At 61.1% G+C, this 15,000-nt stretch overlaps 1 non-coding gene across 1 annotated transcript; it reads left to right on the forward strand.

Moving 5' to 3' along the window:
- Positions 1 to 12,270: 12,270 nt before the first annotated feature.
- Positions 12,271 to 14,085, forward strand: LOC142792482 (small subunit ribosomal RNA). The gene has a single exon (XR_012890957.1). It is a non-coding gene; the product is annotated as a small subunit ribosomal RNA (ribosomal RNA).
- Positions 14,086 to 15,000: the final 915 nt, after the last annotated feature.

Genomic DNA, 15,000 nt, shown 5'->3' on the forward strand with positions numbered 1-15,000 from the left:
CCCTAAACCGCGCAAAGTACGAAAGGAACCGCGCGGTAGGGGCTCGAGACAAAGCTCGGCCCTAAACCGCGCCAAGTACGGAAGGAACGGCGCGGAGAGGGCTCGAGACAAAGCTCGACCCTAAACCGCGCCAAGTACGGAGGGAACAGCGCGGCTAAGGGCTCGAAACAAACCCTAAACCGCGCCAAGTACGGAGGGAACAGCGCGGCTAAGGGCTCGAAACAAACCCTAAACCGCGCCAAGTACGGAAGGAACGGCGCGGAGAGGGCTCGAGACAAAGCTCGACCCTAAACCGCGCCAAGTACGGAGGGAACAGCGCGGCTAAGGGCTCGAAACAAACCCTGAACCGCGCCAAGTACGAAAGGAACGGCGCGCAGTAGGGGTTTAAAACAAAGCTGGTCCCAAAACCGCGCCAAGTACGAAAGGAACAGCGCGGTCGAGACTCGGAAGAAAAAGCTTTCAAAGTGTCGTAGCACGATGCACACTGCTGTTCGTGTGGAACAAACGTGACTACCGTGCTGTACGGTGGAGTTCTGTGCGCAAAAGCGGCGGGTGTGTTTCTAAGCACCACAGCGTTGTGTCAAAAAAGAGGTGCCTGAGAGAAACGCATGCGACTGCCGTGCTTTGCGGCATAGCACCGTGCGCAAAAACGGTGCGCATGCAAGAGGTGTCAGAGCTAGCGAACTTTTGCCACGAGCAACAGGTCACTAAAAGCCTATAGATGACGGTGTTGGAGGAAAAGAAAAATATCGAGAAAGCACTGCGGTGTGCCGTGCGTAGGGACGGGCGCGCGTGCCACATGCCGCCGAAATATGGGTGTCGGAGAAAACAGAGTGCCGCGCGTAACGAGGGGCGCGCGTGTTACAGAGAGATATGCCCAAACGCATGAAAGTGTACGCAGGTGTCCTAAGGCAGTTTTTTTTTTTTTCCTCATTTTGATGTCGCCCCGGCTGACGTGGTTTTCGTTTTTCCGTGCCGCCCCGGCTGACGCGGTTTTCGTTTTTCCGTGCCGCCCCGGCTGACGCAGTTTTTGCGCCGCCCCGGCTGACGCGGTTTTCGCGCCGCCCCGGCTGACGCGGTTCCGACTTTGCACTTTTTGGCTCACCCCGGCTGGCGGCCCACTCACTCGATCGCCAGGTCTGTTTGCCCCGGTGGTTCCACCGCCAGGCTTAAGCGCGAACTTTTTTTGTTTGTTTTCTTTTGATTAAGCGCAAGCTTTTTTCTTTGTTTTCTTTTGATTAAGCGCGGGCTTTTTTCTTTGTTTTTTTTGCATTCGCCCCGGCAGACGCGGTTTTTGCGCCGCCCCGGCTGACGCGGTTTTTGCCGCCCCGGCTGACGCAGTTCGGACTTAGCACTTTTCGGCTGTGCCTGGCTGGCGGCCCACTCACTCGATCGCCATGTCTGTTTGCCACAGTTTTCCCGGTGGTGCCGCACCCGGGCTCGCCCCGGCTGACGCGGTTTCGTGCCGCCCCGGCAGACGCGGTTTTCGCGCCGCCCCGGCTGACGCGGTTTCGTGCCGCCCCGGCAGACGCGGTTTTTTGCCGCCCCGGCTGACGCAGTTCGGACTTGGCACTTTTTGGCTGAGCCTTGCTGGCGGCCCACTCACTCGATCGCCATGTCTGTTTGCCACAGTTTTCCCGGTGGTGCCGCACCCGGGCTCGCCCCGGCAGACGCGTTTTTTTTTTCTTTCGCCCCGGCTGACGCAGTTTTCGCGCCGCCCCGGCAGACGCGGTTTTCGCGCCGCCCCGGCAGACGCGGTTTTTTGCGCCGCCCCGGCTGACGCAGTTCGGACTTGGCACTTTTTGGCTGAGCCTGGCTGGCGGCCCACTCACTCGATCGCCATGTCTGTTTGCCACAGTTTTCCCGGTGGTGCCGCACCCGGGCTCGCCCCGGCTGACGCAGTTTTCGCGCCGCCCCGGCTGACGCGGTTTCGTGCCGCCCCGGCAGACGCGGTTTTTTGCGCCGCCCCGGCTGACGCGGTTTTTTGCCGCCCCGGCTGACGCAGTTCGGACTTGGCACTTTTCGGCTGTGCCTGGCTGGCGGCCCACTCACTCGATCGCCATGTCTGTTTGCCACAGTTTTCCCGGTGGTGCCGCACCCGGGCTCGCCCCGGCAGACGCGTTTTTTTTTTTTTCTTTCGCCCCGGCTGACGCAGTTTTCGCGCCGCCCCGGCTGACGCGGTTTCGTGCCGCCCCGGCAGACGCGGTTTTTTGCGCCGCCCCGGCTGACGCGGTTTTTGCCGCCCCGGCTGACGCAGTTCGGACTTAGCACTTTTTGGCTGAGCCTGGCTGGTGGCCCACTCACTCGATCGCCATGTCTGTTAGCCACAGTTTTCCCGGTGGTGCCGCACCCGGGCTCGCCCCGGCTGACGCAGTTTTCGCGCCGCCCCGGCTGACGCGGTTTCGTGCCGCCCCGGCAGACGCGGTTTTCGCGCCGCCCCGGCTGACGCGGTTTTTGCCGCCCCGGCTGACGCAGTTCGGACTTAGCACTTTTCGGCTGTGCCTGGCTGGCGGCCCACTCACTCGATCGCCATGTCTGTTTGCCACAGTTTTCCCGGTGGTGCCGCACCCGGGCTCGCCCCGGCTGACGCAGTTTTCGCGCCGCCCCGGCTGACGCGGTTTCGTGCCGCCCCGGCAGACGCGGTTTTCGCGCCGCCCCGGCTGACGCGGTTTCGTGCCGCCCCGGCAGACGCGGTTTTTTGCCGCCCCAGCTGACGCAGTTCGGACTTAGCACTTTTTGGCTGAGCCTTGCTGGCGGCCCACTCACTCGATCGCCATGTCTGTTTGCCACAGTTTTCCCGGTGGTGCCGCACCCGGGCTCGCCCCGGCAGACGCGTTTTTTTTTTCTTTCGCCCCGGCTGACGCAGTTTTCGCGCCGCCCCGGCAGACGCGGTTTTCGCGCCGCCCCGGCAGACGCGGTTTTTTGCGCCGCCCCGGCTGACGCGGTTTTTTGCCGCCCCGGCTGACGCAGTTCGGACTTGGCACTTTTTGGCTGAGCCTGGCTGGCGGCCCACTCACTCGATCGCCATGTCTGTTTGCCACAGTTTTCCCGGTGGTGCCGCACCCGGGCTCGCCCCGGCTGACGCAGTTTTCGCGCCGCCCCGGCTGACGCGGTTTCGTGCCGCCCCGGCAGACGCGGTTTTTTGCGCCGCCCCGGCTGACGCGGTTTTTTGCCGCCCCGGCTGACACGGTTCGGACTTTGCACTTTTCGGCTGTGCCTGGCTGGCGGCCCACTCACTCGATCGCCATGTCTGTTTGCCACAGTTTTCCCGGTGGTGCCGCACCCGGGCTCGCCCCGGCAGACGCGTTTTTTTTTTTTTTTCTTTCGCCCCGGCTGACGCAGTTTTCGCGCCGCCCCGGCTGACGCGGTTTCGTGCCGCCCCGGCAGACGCGGTTTTTTGCGCCGCCCCGGCTGACGTGGTTTTTGCCGCCCCGGCTGACGCAGTTCGGACTTTGCACTTTTTGGCTGAGCCTGGCTGGCGGCCCACTCACTCGATCGCCATGTCTGTTTGCCACAGTTTTCCCGGTGGTGCCGCACCCGGGCTCGCCCCGGCAGACGCGTTTTTTTTTTTCCTTCGCCCCGGCAGACGTGGTTCCCCCCCCCCTCCGTCTTTCTTTTTGTTTTTTTTTTTCGCCGCGGCTGAAGTGGATTTTTCGGTGCCTCGACGCCCCGGTAGTCGCGGTTTTTCCGTTTCCGCACGGCCCCGGCTGACGCTGCTCGGTCACAGTCGCCTTTTGTGGTGATTGCAGACTTCTTGAGCGCGGGTGTTTTTTTTTTTTGTTGTTGTTGTTGTTTTATTACGCATTCGCTCCAGCAGACGCTGTTTAGACTTTTTGTTTCCTCTTTTATCCTGCGACGAGGTGACGAGGTTTATTCGGTGCCCCGCCGCCCCGGCTGAAGTGATTTTTCCTGTCCCGTGCCGCCCTGGCTGACGCGGTTCCGACTTTGCACTTTTTGGCTCACCCCGGCTGGCGGCCCACTCACTCGATCGCCAGGTCTGTTTGCCCCGGTGGTTCCACCGCCAGGCTTAAGCGCGAACTTTTTTTGTTTGTTTTCTTTTGATTAAGCGCAAGCTTTTTTCTTTGTTTTCTTTTGATTAAGCGCGGGCTTTTTTCTTTGTTTTTTTTGCATTCGCCCCGGCAGACGCGGTTTTTGCGCCGCCCCGGCTGACGCGGTTTTTGCCGCCCCGGCTGACGCAGTTCGGACTTAGCACTTTTCGGCTGTGCCTGGCTGGCGGCCCACTCACTCGATCGCCATGTCTGTTTGCCACAGTTTTCCCGGTGGTGCCGCACCCGGGCTCGCCCCGGCTGACGCGGTTTCGTGCCGCCCCGGCAGACGCGGTTTTCGCGCCGCCCCGGCTGACGCGGTTTCGTGCCGCCCCGGCAGACGCGGTTTTTTGCCGCCCCGGCTGACGCAGTTCGGACTTGGCACTTTTTGGCTGAGCCTTGCTGGCGGCCCACTCACTCGATCGCCATGTCTGTTTGCCACAGTTTTCCCGGTGGTGCCGCACCCGGGCTCGCCCCGGCAGACGCGTTTTTTTTTTCTTTCGCCCCGGCTGACGCAGTTTTCGCGCCGCCCCGGCAGACGCGGTTTTCGCGCCGCCCCGGCAGACGCGGTTTTTTGCGCCGCCCCGGCTGACGCAGTTCGGACTTGGCACTTTTTGGCTGAGCCTGGCTGGCGGCCCACTCACTCGATCGCCATGTCTGTTTGCCACAGTTTTCCCGGTGGTGCCGCACCCGGGCTCGCCCCGGCTGACGCAGTTTTCGCGCCGCCCCGGCTGACGCGGTTTCGTGCCGCCCCGGCAGACGCGGTTTTTTGCGCCGCCCCGGCTGACGCGGTTTTTTGCCGCCCCGGCTGACGCAGTTCGGACTTGGCACTTTTCGGCTGTGCCTGGCTGGCGGCCCACTCACTCGATCGCCATGTCTGTTTGCCACAGTTTTCCCGGTGGTGCCGCACCCGGGCTCGCCCCGGCAGACGCGTTTTTTTTTTTTCTTTCGCCCCGGCTGACGCAGTTTTCGCGCCGCCCCGGCTGACGCGGTTTCGTGCCGCCCCGGCAGACGCGGTTTTTTGCGCCGCCCCGGCTGACGCGGTTTTTGCCGCCCCGGCTGACGCAGTTCGGACTTAGCACTTTTTGGCTGAGCCTGGCTGGTGGCCCACTCACTCGATCGCCATGTCTGTTAGCCACAGTTTTCCCGGTGGTGCCGCACCCGGGCTCGCCCCGGCTGACGCAGTTTTCGCGCCGCCCCGGCTGACGCGGTTTCGTGCCGCCCCGGCAGACGCGGTTTTCGCGCCGCCCCGGCTGACGCGGTTTTTGCCGCCCCGGCTGACGCAGTTCGGACTTAGCACTTTTCGGCTGTGCCTGGCTGGCGGCCCACTCACTCGATCGCCATGTCTGTTTGCCACAGTTTTCCCGGTGGTGCCGCACCCGGGCTCGCCCCGGCTGACGCAGTTTTCGCGCCGCCCCGGCTGACGCGGTTTCGTGCCGCCCCGGCAGACGCGGTTTTCGCGCCGCCCCGGCTGACGCGGTTTCGTGCCGCCCCGGCAGACGCGGTTTTTTGCCGCCCCAGCTGACGCAGTTCGGACTTAGCACTTTTTGGCTGAGCCTTGCTGGCGGCCCACTCACTCGATCGCCATGTCTGTTTGCCACAGTTTTCCCGGTGGTGCCGCACCCGGGCTCGCCCCGGCAGACGCGTTTTTTTTTTCTTTCGCCCCGGCTGACGCAGTTTTCGCGCCGCCCCGGCAGACGCGGTTTTCGCGCCGCCCCGGCAGACGCGGTTTTTTGCGCCGCCCCGGCTGACGCGGTTTTTTGCCGCCCCGGCTGACGCAGTTCGGACTTGGCACTTTTTGGCTGAGCCTGGCTGGCGGCCCACTCACTCGATCGCCATGTCTGTTTGCCACAGTTTTCCCGGTGGTGCCGCACCCGGGCTCGCCCCGGCTGACGCAGTTTTCGCGCCGCCCCGGCTGACGCGGTTTCGTGCCGCCCCGGCAGACGCGGTTTTTTGCGCCGCCCCGGCTGACGCGGTTTTTTGCCGCCCCGGCTGACACGGTTCGGACTTTGCACTTTTCGGCTGTGCCTGGCTGGCGGCCCACTCACTCGATCGCCATGTCTGTTTGCCACAGTTTTCCCGGTGGTGCCGCACCCGGGCTCGCCCCGGCAGACGCGTTTTTTTTTTTTTTTCTTTCGCCCCGGCTGACGCAGTTTTCGCGCCGCCCCGGCTGACGCGGTTTCGTGCCGCCCCGGCAGACGCGGTTTTTTGCGCCGCCCCGGCTGACGTGGTTTTTGCCGCCCCGGCTGACGCAGTTCGGACTTTGCACTTTTTGGCTGAGCCTGGCTGGCGGCCCACTCACTCGATCGCCATGTCTGTTTGCCACAGTTTTCCCGGTGGTGCCGCACCCGGGCTCGCCCCGGCAGACGCGTTTTTTTTTTTTCCTTCGCCCCGGCAGACGTGGTTCCCCCCCCCCCCCCTCCGTCTTTCTTTTTGTTTTTTTTTTTCGCCGCGGCTGAAGTGGATTTTTCGGTGCCTCGACGCCCCGGTAGTCGCGGTTTTTCCGTTTCCGCACGGCCCCGGCTGACGCTGCTCGGTCACAGTCGCCTTTTGTGGTGATTGCAGACTTCTTGAGCGCGGGTGTTTTTTTTTTTTGTTGTTGTTGTTGTTTTATTACGCATTCGCTCCAGCAGACGCTGTTTAGACTTTTTGTTTCCTCTTTTATCCTGCGACGAGGTGACGAGGTTTATTCGGTGCCCCGCCGCCCCGGCTGAAGTGATTTTTCCTGTCCCGTGCCGCCCCGGCTGACGCGGTTGGGACTTCGCGTTTGTTCGGCCGCCACGGGTTTTGGCGCACTCGCTCGGTTGCTTGTTGTTGCCACTTGTTGCGAACCCAGGTTTCTTGAGCGAGCGCGGGCGTTTTTTCTTCCTTTCTTTCTTTGTTCTATGTGTTAGCGAATCGGCCTTTAATATCACACGAGGACTCACAACCAACAATTTTCAGTTTGAAGTGTAAAAAATCTGCAGGTGTTGACGTAACTGACTTGCCCCGTACCCTTGAGTACATCCATGAAGTTCTCGTAGTACTACTAAATCGCATTATTCCAAGTGGAGAAATTCCCATAAACTTGCAAACCTCTACACGAAAATCGGTGCGCGTGATAAAGTTGAAAATTATCGTCCGATATCAAATGTGCCTTCTATAACACAAATTCTAGGAAAAAAAAAAAAAAAACACTTGTTCGCCGTTTTCTGCGCCGTGACTGGCAGCACTCCGGCGAAGCGAAACGGGGTCGATTCGAGCACGATATCGGCGTCTTTCGACGTGCTCGCCGGCGACCGTCGCACGAGTACGTCGCACGAGCGCGTCTGCCGGGGCGCCGTTTGCGAAGCCGACGCAAAAGTGGGAACCGCCGCTCGGATGATCGCCGCTTTCGGCAGAGTGAGTGTTGGCACTCCGGGGAAGCGAAACAGCGTGAATGCGCCCACGAAATCGGCGTATTTTGAAGTGCCCGCCGGCGACCGTCGCACGAGTACGGTAAACCGCGTCAGCCGGGGCGTAGTTCGGGACGCCGACGAAAAAGTGGGAAGCGCAACTCGGATCTTCGCCGTTTTTGCAGGAGTGAGTGGCGGCCCTCCTGCGAGACCAAGAAGCATCGATTCGTGCACGAATTCGGCGCCTTTCGACGTGATCGCCGGCGACCGTCGCTCGAGTAGGGCAAACCGCGTCTGCCGGGGCGGGCTTCGGGACGCCGATGCGAAAGTGGGAAACGCTGCTCGGATGTTCGCCGTTTTTGGCCGAGTGAGTGCTGGCACACGGGCGAAGCCAAACGGGGCCGATTACGGCACGATATCGGCGTCTTTCGACGTGCCCGCCGGCGACCGTCGCACGAGTACGGTAAACCGCGTCAGCCCGGGCGGAGTTCGGGACGCCGATGCGAAAGTGGAGAACGCCGCTCGGATCTTCGCCGTTTTTGGAGGAGTGAGTGGCGGCACTCCGGAGAAGCCAAGGAGCGCCAATTAGCGCACGATATCGGCGTCTTTCGACGCGCTCGCCGGCGACCGTCGCACGAGTAGGGCAAACCGCGTCTGCCGGGGCGGGGTTTACGACGCCGACGCAAAAGTGGGAACCGCCGCTCGGATGTTGGCCGTTTTTGGCAGAGTGAGTGCTGGCACTCCGGCGACGCGAAAGAGCGCGAATGCGCCCACGAAAGTGGCGTATTTGGACGTGCGTGACGGCGACCGCTGCAGGAGTACGAAAAACCACGTCAGCCGGGGCGAGCGACACACGGCGGTCTGGGTGCTTATCGCTGCTATTATAGGGGCACCCCGGCAGACGCAGAAAAAAAAAAAAAAATTTTCGACCTTCTTTTTTGCTGGTCGAGCTCGGGTAACCCAGGTCGCAATGGGAGCCGCGCACGAAAGCGGCGTCGCGAGACGCGTTCGCGGTCGCTAGTCGCACGAGCTCGGCAACCGCGTCAGCCGGCGCGGAGTTCGGGATGCCGACGGCTAAGTGGGTACCGCTGCTCGGATGTTCGCCGTTTTTGGCCGAGTGAGTGCTGGCACTCCGGTGAAGCCAAGGAGCGCCAATTCGTGCACGATATCGGCGTCTTTCGACGTGCCCGCCGGCCACCGCCGCACGAGTACGGCAAACCGCGTCTGCCGGGGCGGGGTTCGCGACGCGTACGCAATAGTGGGAACCGTCGCTCGGATGTTCGTCGTCTTTGGCCGAGCGAGTGCTGGCACTCCGGCGAAGCGAAACGGGGCCGATTCGGGCACGATATCGGCGTATTTCGACGTGCTCGCCGGCGACCGTCGCACGAGTACGGCAAAGCGCGTCTGCCGGGGCGAGGTTTGCGACGCCGACGAAAAAGTGGGAAGCGCCGCTCGGATCTTCGCCGTTTTTGCAGGAGTGAGTGGCGGCCCTCCTGCGAGACCAAGAAGCATCGACTCGCGCACGATATCGGTGTCTTTCGACGTGCCCGCCGGCCACCGCCGCACGAGTACGGCAAACCGCGTATGCCGGGGCGGGGTTGGCGACGCCGACGCAAAAGTGGGAACCGCCACTAGGATGTTCGCCGTTTTTGGCAGAGTGAGTGCTGGCACTCCGGCGAAGCGAAAGAGCGCGAATGCGCCCACGAAAGTGGCGTGTTTGGACGTGCTTGACGACGACCACCGCAGGAAAACGAAAAACCACGTCAGCCGGGGCGAGCGACCCATGGCGGTCTGGGTGCTTATCGCTGCTATTATAGGGGCACCCCGGCAGACGCAAAAAAAAAAAAAAAAATTTTTTTCGACATTCTTTTTTGCTCGTCGACCTCGGGTGACCCAGGTCGCAGTGGGAGCCGCGCACGAAAGCGGCGTCGCGAGACGGCTTCGCGGTCGCTAGTCGCACGAGCTCGGCAACCGCGTCTGCCGGGGCGGAGTTCGGGACGCCGACGGCTAAGTGGGAACCGCCGCTCGGATGTTCGCCGTTTGTGGCCGAGTGAGTGCTGGCACTCCGGCGAAGCCAAACGGGGCCGATTCCGGCACGATATCGGCGTCTTTCTACGTGCTCGCCGGCGACCGTCGCACGAGTACGGCAAAGTGCGTCTGCCGGGGCGGGGTTTGCGACGCGTACGCAATAGTGAGAACCGTCGCTCGGATGTTCGTCGTCTTTCGCCGAGCCAGTGCTGGCAATCCGGCGAAGCCGAACGGAGCCGATTCGGGCACGATATCGGCGTCTTTCCACGTGCTCGCCGGCGACCGTCGCACGAGTACGGTAAACCGCGTCAGCCGGGGCGGAGTTCGGGACGCCGATGCGAAAGTGGGAAGCGCCGCTCGGATCTTCGCCGTTTTTGGAGGAGTCAGTGGCGGCACTCCGGTGAAGCCAAGGTGCGCCAATTCGCGCACGATATCGGCGTCTTTCGACGTGCCCGCCGGCCACCGTCGCACGAGTACGGCAAACCTCGTCTGCCGGGGCGGGGTTTGCGACGCCGACGCAAAAGTGGGAACCGCCGCTCGGATGTTCGCCGTTTTTGGCAGAGTGAGTGCTGGCACTCCGGCGAAGCGAAAGAGCGCGAATGCGCCCACGAAAGTGGCGTGTTTGGACGTGCTTGACGACGACCACCGCAGGAAAACGAAAAACCACGTCAGCCGGGGCGAGCGACCCATGGCGGTCTGGGTGCTTATCGCTGCTATTATAGGGGCACCCCGGCAGACGCAAAAAAAAAAAAAATTTTTTTCGACATTCTTTTTTGCTCGTCGACCTCGGGTGACCCAGGTCGCAGTGGGAGCCGCGCACGAAAGCGGCGTCGCGAGACGGCTTCGCGGTCGCTAGTCGCACGAGCTCGGCAACCGCGTCTGCCGGGGCGGAGTTCGGGACGCCGACGGCTAAGTGGGAACCGCCGCTCGGATGTTCGCCGTTTGTGGCCGAGTGAGTGCTGGCACTCCGGCGAAGCCAAACGGGGCCGATTCCGGCACGATATCGGCGTCTTTCTACGTGCTCGCCGGCGACCGTCGCACGAGTACGGCAAAGTGCGTCTGCCGGGGCGGGGTTTGCGACGCGTACGCAATAGTGAGAACCGTCGCTCGGATGTTCGTCGTCTTTCGCCGAGCCAGTGCTGGCACTCCGGCGAAGCCGAACGGAGCCGATTCGGGCACGATATCGGCGTCTTTCCACGTGCTCGCCGGCGACCGTCGCACGAGTACGGTAAACCGCGTCAGCCGGGGCGGAGTTCGGGACGCCGATGCGAAAGTGGGAAGCGCCGCTCGGATCTTCGCCGTTTTTGGAGGAGTCAGTGGCGGCACTCCGGTGAAGCCAAGGTGCGCCAATTCGCGCACGATATCGGCGTCTTTCGACGTGCCCGCCGGCCACCGTCGCACGAGTACGGCAAACCTCGTCTGCCGGGGCGGGGTTTGCGACGCCGACGCAAAAGTGGGAACCGCCGCTCGGATGTTCGCCGTTTTTGGCAGAGTGAGTGCTGGCACTCCGGCGAAGCGAAAGAGCGTGAATGCGCCCACGAAAGTAGCGTATTTGGACGTGCTTGACGGCGACCGCCGCAGGAGTACGAAAAACCACGTCAGCCGGGGCGAGCGACCCACGGCGGTCTGGGTGCTTATCGCTGCTATTATAGGGGCACCCCGGCAGACGCAGAAAGAAAAAAAAAAATGGGGACATGGCGTGCGTCACCGTGCGGCTTCGCAGCGTTGCCGAAGTCGCCGAGCCCTTCGACTGAGCCGAACGGCGGACAGGGAACGTTGGTCGGCCGTTCTAACCTGTCGGTGCCACGCCGAGACGTCGTTAAGGAAAACCGCGTCGTGGGCCTCTACGACGCCGTCGAGTCGTTGTACGTTTGGTGTCCAGCGTGTCGGCGGCGAGTAGCGGACACGTCGTTCACGACTTCGGTCTTTCGCAGTCGACGCGAACTTGCGGAGAGTCGTGGTGCCTCACGTTTTCGGCAGAAACCGCGGCGGAATTTTCCCGTGCGTGCGCGCACGACCTCGGTGCTGTGCCGTCAGCGTAGTGTTGCACAAACTCGTGGCCTACCCAAGGTGCGGTACGTTTGCGGCCGTATCCTCGGTGGGAATTTCGTGAGTAGGGTCGCAAATTCTACGACCTCGGCGGGTTTGAGAGCGACGTAGACTTGTGGCACGCTCAACATGCCACACGTTTCGGGGCACACCCGCGGTGAAATTTTCTCGAGTACGCTCGTATTAGGGCCCAAGGAGGTCTGGGTACTTATCGCTGCTATTATGTGGGGGTTCTCGTGAGCGGCGTACGCGAAAGCGACCGGGTGTCTGATATGCGGCGGGCTTCGGCCTCGTCAAGCGTGTCCTCGGGTCTGCTCCAGGGGAATCCACGGCAGTCGTCTGCAGCCTCATCCGCTTGATGCGTTAGGGGCTGGTTGTCGGACGGTGCCGTTTTACCACGATATCGAGGTGTGTTCCGTGTCGTCCTCGGGCGATTCAGATGCGAAAGCGCCGAAGACGCGGGCGTGACCCGTCGTCTGGCGGCTTTGCAGTCTCGGCTCCGTTGCTAGTTCCGGCCGGTCCACCGACAGTGCAGCGGGCTTGGGCAACCCGCACGGCGCGACCGAGTCGATGCAACGAAAAAGAGCGAGCATGAACGTGCTTCTTGCCGCACGGCTCCCACTCGTCTTTCGGGAAGGTTGTGCCGTAGCGAGCTCGAACGCCGTCATCTCGGAGTGCAAAATAAGCGTGTTGGGGCGCCTGAAGGTGGCCTCCGCCGCACACAGACTGCGTCCGGCCCGCCGAGGGCGAGGACGGACGCGCAGTCGAACGATTACCTGGTTGATCCTGCCAGTAATCATATGCTTGTCTCAAAGATTAAGCCATGCATGTCTAAGTACATGCCGAAATAAGGCGAAACCGCGAATGGCTCATTAAATCAGTTATGGTTCCTTAGATCGTTTCTTCCTACTTGGATAACTGTGGCAATTCTAGAGCTAATACATGCAGTGAGCCTGGAGCCCTTTGGGTAACGGGTGCTTTTATTAGACCAAGATCGATCGGGTTTCGGCCCGTATTGTGTGGTGACTCTGGATAACTTTGTGCTGATCGCATGGCCACGAGCCGGCGACGTTTCTTTCAAGTGTCTGCCTTATCAACTTTCGATGGTAGGTTACTTGCTTACCATGGTTGTTACGGGTAACGGAGAATCAGGGTTCGATTCCGGAGAGGGAGCCTGAGAAACGGCTACCACATCCAAGGAAGGCAGCAGGCGCGCAAATTACCCACTCCCGGCACGGGGAGGTAGTGACGAAAAATAACAATACGGGACTCTTTTGAGGCCCCGTAATTGAAATGAGTACACTCTAAATCCTTTAACGAGGATCAATTGGAGGGCAAGTCTGGTGCCAGCAGCCGCGGTAATTCCAGCTCCAATAGCGTATACTAAAGCTGCTGCGGTTAAAAAGCTCGTAGTTGGATCTCAGTTCCAGACGAGTAGTGCATCTACCCGATGCGACGGCTCGGACTGAACATCATGCCGGTTCTTTCTTGGTGCACTTCATTGTGTGCCTCGAGATGGCCGGTGCTTTTACTTTGAAAAAATTAGAGTGCTCAACGCAGGCGAGTCGCCTGAATAAACTTGCATGGAATAATAGAACAAGACCTCGTTTCTGTTCTGTTGGTTTTTGGAATACGAGGTAATGATTAAGAGGGACGGACGGGGGCATTCGTATTGCGGCGCTAGAGGTGAAATTCTTGGACCGTCGCAAGACGAACTACTGCGAAAGCATTTGCCAAGAATGTTTTCATTGATCAAGAACGAAAGTCAGAGGTTCGAAGGCGATCAGATACCGCCCTAGTTCTGACCATAAACGATGCCAACCAGCGATCCGCCTGAGTTACTCAAATGACTCGGCGGGCAGCTTCCGGGAAACCAAAGTATTTGGGTTCCGGGGGAAGTATGGTTGCAAAGCTGAAACTTAAAGGAATTGACGGAAGGGCACCACCAGGAGTGGAGCCTGCGGCTTAATTTGACTCAACACGGGAAAACTTACCCGGCCCGGACACTGGGAGGATTGACAGATTGAGAGCTCTTTCTTGATTCGGTGGATGGTGGTGCATGGCCGTTCTTAGTTGGTGGAGCGATTTGTCTGGTTAATTCCGATAACGAACGAGACTCTAGCCTATTAAATAGGTGCGGGGTTCCCAGCACCTTACAACCTTCTTAGAGGGACAAGCGGCTCCTAGCCGCACGAAACAGAGCAATAACAGGTCTGTGATGCCCTTAGATGTCCGGGGCCGCACGCGCGCTACACTGAAGGAAGCAGCGTGTCTTTATCCCTGTCTGAAAAGACTGGGTAACCCGTGGAACTTCTTTCGTGATTGGGATAGGGGCTTGCAATTGTTCCCCTTGAACGAGGAATTCCCAGTAAGCGCGAGTCATAAGCTCGCGTTGATTACGTCCCTGCCCTTTGTACACACCGCCCGTCGCTACTACCGATTGAATGATTTAGTGAGGTCTTCGGACCGATGTCCGGCGCGGCCTTTCGGTTGCGCCGGTCTGTTGGAAAGATGACCAAACTTGATCATTTAGAGGAAGTAAAAGTCGTAACAAGGTTTCCGTAGGTGAACCTGCGGAAGGATCATTAACGGATTGTGAAGGGTGAGCGCCTCAGCTGCGTCTGCGCCCGACACTTTCTGCCGCTGACCCCGTTTGGACGCGGGGTCGGCTTTTCCCCACGGGGCTGCCTGAATGTGGAGCGGCACCCCGTGACAAATTGTTGCGCCCAGCGGACGCCAACACCGCGACCTTGGACGGTCGGCCAGGTGGCGGACGCGGGTACAAACGGCGCAACGCACTCATAGGTCGGCTTTCGACCCGCCACTGCACCGTGGCTCGAAGCGCTCGAAATGCGCGACCCGACCGCTGCGGGACCGCCTAGTACTGTAAACAGGAGCGGCGGAGCGCGAACGGCGAGTCGTGGTTACGTCGGTAGAAGGCGAGGCTGCGCGTTCCCGAAACGCCAGCCGAGTGCCCTCCCGACCGTTCGAGCGTGCAAGAACGAGACCCGACAATCGCGCGGCGACTGCCAAGTACGAGAGGAACGGCACAAGCGTCGGCGGTCGGTCAAGGAACTGGCGATGTGACGGGTCCGCTGTGCACCAGTGCATACCGTCCCGCCGTCCGCGGCAAGCGCCTCCGCGTCCTCGGGTGACGGAGGCTGCCGGTCGGTTCTTGCAGGCGAGGGATCTCGCTGGCACCGGTTCGCGTTGACGCGCGGCCGGTCATGGCACGGCGATGCGACGGCCGAGGTGCGCAGTACTCGATGGAGGAACCGCACGCTCCGATGACCGTCCCGCCCTCCGCGGCGTATGCGTACCGACCGTAATGGTTGCAGCAGCGCCGGCCGGCTTTTGAATTCGCCACACGAAACACGGTGCGAGATCGCGGTTAGGGGAGCGTCGACGTTGCCAGGCGTTTTGCTTGCTGCCGAGGGAAAGGCGGCACGGCCACGTCGCGCTCGTCGCGATTAGCGGGTCTGCGCGCTTTGGGAAGGTGCCGC

This window comes from Rhipicephalus microplus, unplaced genomic scaffold (genome assembly GCF_043290135.1).
Source record: "Rhipicephalus microplus isolate Deutch F79 unplaced genomic scaffold, USDA_Rmic scaffold_223, whole genome shotgun sequence".
NCBI lineage: Eukaryota > Metazoa > Arthropoda > Arachnida > Ixodida > Ixodidae > Rhipicephalus > Rhipicephalus microplus.